The following is a 9,288-nucleotide window of genomic DNA, read 5'->3' on the forward strand; positions in this document are numbered from 1 at the left end:
TTTAAAAAAAATACTTTTTTTAGTGGAATTTAATAAAAAAGTCAAAGTTATTAAAACTTTCAATTTATATCTTAATTTATTAATTCGTAGTTTTAAGTGCTTTGAAAATTGTTTTATTAAGTATCTTGTTTTAAGCAGTATTTTTATTGATCAATGCAAGTATTTTAAGTGACTAAGGCCTGCAGAAGACTTTTATTCAGTGCGACACTCTAGAAACTTTCTAGAAAGTTTGGCCTCTTACTTAACTAGATACCGACCTTTAGGTCAGGGGTCGGCAAACTACTGCCCGCGAGCTCCTTTTCAGCCTAAAATATACATTTTAAAAACAATAAAAGTTAAAGATTTTGTAATAAAAACTTACAGTTAGGCTCTTAATCTAATTATTAATCTTTATAAGTGGTCTAATATTGCCTTATTTATCATTATTAGATTTAAAAAAATATTTTTATACTGATTACTACAACTTCTTTGTAAATAAATTCTGAGCTTAAAGATCTTTTTCTAAATAGTGCGGCCCGCGAGCAATTTTTCCTACGAAAATAAGCCCGCAAGTTACATAAGGTTGCCGACCCCTGGTCTGGGTAAAAAATGCACTAATAGATATTTTAGAAGCAAAATTTACATAATTTTTAAATAATCATATAAATTTACAGAAATTTGTGTCAAAATCTTTATTTATGACGTCTTTACTTAAAATTAAAAATCCTCATAAGCTGATTTTTTTTTCTTTCTAATTAAATGTAAAATGCAAAACAAAAAATTGCAATTTGTTGTTGCTTTTACCTGCTCAATTTTACTTGGTGCAGGTAAATTCGTTTACGATGCAAAAGTTATTCAAAATGAAAACAAATCTACATACTGTAAGCTGCTAGGCTTTGTTGAAAGCCTGATAGAAGAGGAAGAAAAAACGAGTTTCCAATCTTTCATGGATGCTCTTTTCTACAAAAAGAGTTGCGAAGAAAAATCGTTGTATGTCTTGCTGTTCAAACTATTTAGTCAAACGACGACGAAATTAATTCAATTTGTCGAAAACAAGGCTAACGATGACTCCATTAATGTGTTGGTTTTTCTACTTTTTTGTCTACAGAGTTTATACATGCTAAACAGTTTGTCAATAATCTTGGAAAACAAACTAAAAAATGTTTGCAAGTTGAAACAAAAAAGTTCAAACACATTACAACTCAGTGAAGATTCAAACTTAAAAGTTGAACTTAAAAAAGATAGATTAGACAGAGAATCAGTTTTAAATGTTGATCTGAATAAAGAAAATTTACCAGATTCGAAAACAAATCAGCGGACGAGTTTAACTTCAAAAACCGAAGTTATTTCTAAACCGAGTTTGCAAGAAAATCAGTCCGAAAACAAAACATCTTCAACTACAGATGGTACTTTAAATACAAGTTTGCAAGTTCCTCCATTAGATCTTAGCAGTCTAAAGTTAGATCCTTCAGAAGAAGTAGCATCAGCTAGAGAAACGCAAAAGGAAAATTGTACAAACTTGCAAAAAAGTACGTCTGATTTGATAGTTCAAACTGCGTCGTTAAGAAATATGGAGCAAAATGTTTTATCTTCAACAGAAATGCAGGAAAAACCGTTAGGTACAGAACAGGACACTTGTAAGAAATTGCAGAAAAATACTTCCGAATTTGAGTCTACAGCTCTCGTTCTTTCTAACACAAGTCTAAAAGGAAAACAGTTGGAGAGCAAAATATTATATTTAAACACAAATACTTTTGATTTTGAGTGTAAAGCTCCCGTGTTAACAGGACTTGATCCTTGTGGTCCAAATTCTGCAAGAACTTTAATAGACAGCATGCCTTTAAAGTCCAATAATATTTTAAAAGTTCCCCCGGGGTTCAAGGAAATTTCAGAGCAGACTTCAACCAGTTTTTCAACTGACGTCTTAGCAAATTTGAAGAGCACTGATGATTTTCAATTTACCCAAAATAATTTGTCTGTTCCACCCGGCTTTGAACCGACAATTAAAAGTACTGACAAATTGACGACTGAAAGCAGGTCATTGAAAAATTCTCAAACAAAAAAATCAAACGCCCCTCCAGGCTTCGAGAATTTTGAACCAAAACCGCCAAGTTTCACATCATCAACGTCTCAAACCATTGTTGGGAGAGAAACGAAGTTTGGTGTACCTCCCGGGTTCGAGAAAATGAAATCTCCATCGGAACCGAAACTCCGAGAAATTTACTCCTGTATTTCGAAACAAAATAGTCTGCTAAAAGTTCCACCAGGCTTCAAGCCTTTACTTAACACTCCAAAAGCAGATATGACTCAAAAAGCGGAATTTATCAACAATGAAAGCAAAACTTCAAATTTGTTAAACACTCCACGGGGGTTTAAGCCAGTATTGTCTAAATATGCAGAACAGATAAACAATAATACCAAAACTGAATCATTGAACGTCCCACCCGGGTTTAAAACTGTCAATAATTCTGTTTCAACAAGCTATGACAACTCATTCATAAAGGTTTCTCCACCAGGGTTCGAACCCATACCTAGCTCTGGTATCAACATCCCGGGATTAGAACAAACTCTGTTGAATAATTTTAGCTTGAATACTTCACCTGTAGCAAAACTTATGTCTGTTCCACCTGGATTCGAGTGTAAAGATCTTACAAAAAGTGGAAAAATGAATGGTTTAACAAAAGCAGCTTGTGTTGACATTAATTACGAAGAAAAGAATTCGGAAAATAAAGTATCACCACCACCCGGTTTTAATGGAACTAAACATTTAGTCTCGAAACATACTCTTACCTTAAATGTACCACCTGGTTTTAAAAGCAGTGACCTGCCACAAAGCATTCCACAAGTTGAAAACTTTCAAAACAACCACTGTAAAGAAACAAAATCACCACCTGGTTTCAAACCACATTTAAAGGTGCCTCCAGGTTTTCAACCAATATCAAACGCTTGAGTACCAATCAAGACTTTTGTGTATAACCCGCAGAAACTAAAGCTTTGTTTTTTGTCATAAAATAAAATTATGAAGAACTTTTCAACAAAAAGTTCTAGCAATCTAATGTCACTTAATCGGCAGCAAGTTACAACAAGAAAACCAGAAATTTTTAAATTAAAATATATATTTACAATTTAATTAAAGCCAGAGGCGAGGCAACTGGTCAAATAAACTGCCTCCTACAAATAATAAAATAATTATCCGGTACATTTTGGCTAATTTGTATAAACTTACTTTTTTTCTTTATTTAAATTACAATCTGAATATTAGTCCAATGCATATTATTTTTGTATTTATTAAAGGTTGTGCTGCTATTTTAAAACAATAAATGTATCAATGTTAAAGTACAGTTTGTAAACTATCTTTTAAGTAAATTAGTATCGCAATGTTTAAGGTTTGTTTTCAAAGTTGTTTAACTGACAAAACTGGTTTTAAAATTTGCTTAGCTACGAACAGGCTCATAGTTTAAAGTTGCTCAAGTTTTTTATTATTATATAAACTTTTGAACTTTATCAGCTGTCAACTTTTACGATTAAAATAATGAAAATAGTGAAATCAGTGAATTTTCATTAAAATATTTAGAATAAGAAAACTTATTCGTAATAGTTCAAACTTAAAAAAGTAAATATCTAAAGTAGATAATTTTAAGATAAATCTGAAACTTTTACACTTAGTTAGTTTACAATTTTACTTTATGTAATACCATAAATTTTGTTTTAGCTACATTAGTTATATAAAGCCAGAAAGACTATTAAAGTATAGTAGTTATTGTGATTAGTAAAAACTTGTAAAGTAGTGCTAAACTTTTAGGGCAAAATTTGGCCTAGCAGGCAGAAATCAGTAGTTCGTGTCATATTTTCAACTTGTGCAATGCTTACAAAACTAAGCACTTATACAAAAAATCTAAATGTGCTTTATATTATGTGTAGGTAACAGTAGGATCCTTTTTTAAATAACTTTACTGTAATCTTTTATTTACAACCTAATTACTAAGTTAAATAGTCTACAAATTGTGTAGTATGTTTATAAGTCTTTCTATAACTTTAGTAGTGCTTCACTCCTTGTTAGCCAAGATATCGAATATAATCATAACCGGGAACTAGCGACACTTATCAAAAAAATATATTTGTTGTAAAAAGACACGCACATCTAATATTTTATAGGCATAGCAAAACACGTTTTCAGCTTAGTTGTAAATTAAATCATGCTTTATTATTTATAGCTATCATTTTGAAATTAGTTAGTGTTAAAAGAAGTAGTACAATAAAATGCGTTTTGTAGATCTTTAAAGCTTAGGGGATCATAAGTTTTATATATAACAAATAATATTAATGCAACATGATTTTATTTCAACTTGTACATTAATTTTGTTTTAACTTACTGTTTAATGTAAAAGTTTGAAGCATTTTCTGTCGATTTAATTTTTTCTATTATCCTATATCTTTTAATTTTTTATTAAATAGTTAAGTGTAAGACACACTTAATAAAACATTTTTTAGCAGGCGAAAGCAGACTCCGTTAAGCAGGAATTTGAAAAACAAGATGAACTAAAGAAATGTGCATTGAGGGCTGTTTATGCTTTACTGCAAATTCTACAAGTTAAAAAATCGCAACAAATGCAAGATTTTCTCACACAAGTTTGTTATATTTACATATTATTTTATGTTATAAAAAATCCTTTATTTGTTCATACTAGTTAGTTTATTTATAATATCACGATGTCAAACAAAATTAAGATTCGTCACCTAAAACTGAATTCCCATTATTTATTTTTAATTTTCAGCTAAATAAATTACTTATTATCAAATCAAAAAAGTTTCAAGTTTTTAATAAAAAACTTTTGCTGATACTCAAAATAAAAACCAGGAATGAGTTAAAAGTGTTGCATGATTTTTGTTGGTTCAAAATTCACCACAAAAAGTTGTTACAAAAACACATTGTGCACAATTTAAGACGATTTGAAAAAAATCATGGAAATACTGATTGATTTTTTCAACAAAACTGAAAGTTAACGAAAAATGATAAAAACTTCACAAATCAAATAAATCTTCGTGAATATTTAAGACGCATTGTTAGTTCAAAATTCACAACAAATTTTTCACCACTTTCCCTTGATATTTCTGTCGTGGGTGCTTCCTCCAAAGTTATTCTGGGTTTGTTACCATAACACATAGATAATTTAAAGGTTTAGATCTAGTAAATGTAGTTGTGTGTGTGAGGATGCTTTATTCACTAGATTATGACGTCACAACAAAATTTTGATTTTATTTCAATTACTATTTTTTTACTTCCGGGCTGTGATTGTCTAACAATTTCTTAACGATTAAGGCTATGCGCAGTCTCATTTACGCGGACTTAATTGTAGATAAAAAAACAGTTTATAAATTGTTGTTTGAATTACTAACATACAATTTTATACGGCTTGTATAAAACGTTACAAACATAATTTATAATGTAATTAATGGTCTTTTAAAAGTTTATCGGACTCCTAACAAGTTAGAAATTGGTAGTAAATACAACAGAATGATTCATAATTTACTTTTTCAACTTAAGAGTTGATGGCTTAATCGTGTTTTGTTTTATTTTCAGCTTAATGGTTTTACCGAGATTTGTTTAAATTATTGACGACTTTATTAGTCTTATAAATAAATTTAATATCAAAATGATCTTTTTTTATTACTTAAAGAAACCCTTTAACGTCTTTTTTAAATTTCGTACAAAGTTTCATTAATTCATAGTTTGTTATTCTATAGTAAAGTGTTGTAATTTCAAATTACTTAAAACAAATGTATAACTTAAACAACAGTTATTTCTTATAATTAATTTTTATCACAGATGAAATCGAATTCCAATCTTCAAAGGCTGTTCGATTCGATACATAAAGACGCTACTCAAGTAAATAATCAGAAAAAAGTTGAGTCAATGGACCTATCTTCATTAGTTTTAACAAAATCATAAAAATTAACACTGTTTTATGTTAAGTGTTACTTTGTGATTAGGAAAATATATTTCTTGCTTGCATACTAATATATTGTTTTTAATTCTTAGATAAAAATATTTAAATTTTTTAAAGACTATTAAATAAAAAAACTTTTAACAGTCATTAAGGTATTTAATTAAAATTTAATTTTTTTTTTTTATGACTTCTTTGATTACAATAATCTTTTTTAGTTAATTATTTATGTTACATTATTAGTTCCTTTATGTTTTTTCGTTGCATAAACTTCTTTATAGCACAAATACAGTTTACTTCAAACTGAATTTCGTTATATGTTTTAATTTAGATTTATATATATCTGAATTTTAATATGTAAGTTTTGTCAAAACTCGATTACACAAGATTTTTGAAGCTGTTAAATGTTGTTTATCTTAAAGCTATCTAAACAATTTTAAAACCCTCATGTTATTGTAAACGTATTCATTTGGTAGTAGTATAATTTAAAAAAAAAAAAACAACTTTTTTAAGTTAGAACTGAGATAAAAAATGTAAAAATATATAGAAGTTTAGTAGGAAATAACTAGCCTGGGGTAGGAATAGTCAAATGTAACGAAATATAATTTAAAACTAGCATTCACAACAAACTTGCCTTCAGTTTGTTTTGATGTTTTTGCCTATAGTTTAACAAATTAGTACTATTTGTTTGTATAACTTGTAACTATATGAATGTAGAACAAATACTAAATGAAAATGAGTTGTAAACAAGGGGTACAAAACTTAAGCAATTTAAGCTAAACATATACTAATCTCAAAAATAAAAGCAAAGTTTATCAACAACTTTTTAATAGTTGTTTTAAACAACAAACATTTTAATACATAAATGCTATATTATTTTATTAAGGAAGCAAAAATAGTCGGAAATGTTTATTTCAGCAATGAATTCACCAGTTCTTTTGTTTTAAGAGTTTTTTTTTTCTTTTCATTTATTTTATATACGTAAAAATTAAGCTAAAAGAGATAAATATTTTAAAATTTTTAGCACTAGTTTAAAGTACATATGATGCGATTTTAAAAATACAAGATGAATTGAAAAAACTAGTTTTTAGATGTAATAAAACTTAGTGTTGAAATTTTTTTTTTTTTGATTTAGTACAATTTTTTGTTTGATTCTTAACATTACGTGTTTTTCTATTACATAATTGTTAAAAACAAAACTTTTGTTTGATATATTCATAGGTCGCTAAACCAGAACTTAATATTTCCAAATCTTTATTAATGGAACCGTCATTAAAACAAAACATAGTATTTTATGGTATTAAACTAAAAATAAACCAATTGCTTGAGGCAACTTGTTGTAATAAATTCTTTAATGAGCTCTAATATAATAGGATGCGTGATATTTTTATTAATTTGACATAAAAACTTTAATTATTTATGATACTCTGGCTATAATGTTTTGTATAAATGTTTATCTTTACTCTTAGCTGCTCTCAAAGCTCTTATGTTTGATATAATTTAGTTAATTAAACAAATGCAAACTAGTACTTATCGAAGCTATTCATATTAGTATAAGTATCCAATGAATCAATAAAACAGTTTAAAAAGGACCCATTGAAACTTTTAGAATACTTAAAAAAACATTTAATAGTTGTCATGAAGATCATTTTAAAACGCCTGTGGTTTTAAATACTCTTTCTAATCTTAAGTTTCATTGTTATTAAGACAGTAAGTAAGTTTGTTGAACAAAAAAAAATTGCGCTCAAAAAGTTTTGATCTAGGAACAGGGAGCCCAAAGCATGCTTTTTTAAAAACAGTAATAAAAATAGTTTTGTTTTAAAAGCTTACAATTAAGATCTTAATTTAATAATTTCTCATTACTAGTGCTTCCCAATTGCTAATTTTATCACATTTTAGGTTTAAAACTTAATTTTCCTGTCAATTACTACAGATTTTTTAAAATAATTGCAACCCGCGTGCATCTCTTTTTATAAAAATTGACCCGCGACTCATAAAAGGCTGCATACCCCTGGAGTAGAAAACCGTGTTAAATTAACCGCGGTTTTAAGTTAACTAAGTTTTACCACTTTGAAACTTGTCATTAAAATTGAAGATACACTGAAACGCTGATGTTACGTCACAATTCAAACCAATATTGCATTCTGTATGTTTTTATTTATATGGTTACTTTTTAAAAGGTTATATAATTATTTATATGCACTTTTTATTAACTATATATTTAGATTAAACCTATCAAATCAATTGATATAGAACATAACTCTAAAAAATGTCAAAAAACTAAACATCGTTCAAATATAATAAACTATATATTGTTTTTATGATATTTTTGTTTAAATTAAAGTCTTTATAAGACTAATGCTAATATCATAAAAATATAATTCTAATAAAAATCAAGGCTTTAAACTAAATTATCGTAAAAGTTATTAGTATAACTTGTTTTTAGCTGAAGCCTTACTTTGATTAATAAAAATTCTATCATTTTAAAACTAACTCTTGAAATATTGATAAGGTTAAACATATATAAACTTAAAACTAACCAAATACCAGATAATTTCGTAAACTTGGATGCACTGTTTTTTTTCAAAGTAAATAGAAATACGTTCATCTAAAACACTTTATGAACAATTACTAAAGTATAAATAACTGGTAGGCGCAGAAATTTGATTAGCTTTTTGTATAAGTAATAAAATCTTTTTTTAACTAAACATCAAAAAAGCCTTTATTATCTTATTAAAAAAACTTTCAATTAATTTTGAGTAAACTTTTATGAACTAGTTTTGTTAATTATAAGTTTCTAAAACTTTTTTTTTATTATGACTTATAAGACTTAAGTTATTTTCATTTCTGAAATAATGACATCCATTTTGTAATTATTTTACTAAGAGTGTTTCTAAATTAAAGTATCAATAAATCAAGCTAAATAAATTTTTAATTAATTGCTAACATTTTGAGCTGCAACTGTAAATTAATTACTAGCAATCTAAATAAAATTTCAGCTATACCTTAAAAACTACTTTTACGTTTAGTTCATATATTGAGTAAAATTTAAAAATCAAAAATAAATTAACCTTGCTCTTTGATAAACTCGTAGACTGCTAATAAAAACACTTTATATGTAAAATTAATCTCTTAACTTATAAAAACTTTATTAAAACAAAAATAAGCTGTATAAAAAAACTAATTTTTTTCAAACATTAATCATCTTATGTATAATTAAATGTAGTTTAAACTTAAATGGCTCGATATACTATTTCATAAATATAAAAATGAATAAACATCTGTAAAACTTTCAGTTAAGTAACGTAACTAAAACTTTTTATTGAGAAATAAAGATTATTTTTGTCAGGTTTATTGCAGACTT

Source organism: Thalia democratica, chromosome 5 (assembly GCF_965202585.1).
Source record: "Thalia democratica chromosome 5, ktThaDemo2.hap1.1, whole genome shotgun sequence".
NCBI classification, from domain to species: Eukaryota; Metazoa; Chordata; class Thaliacea; order Salpida; family Salpidae; genus Thalia; species Thalia democratica.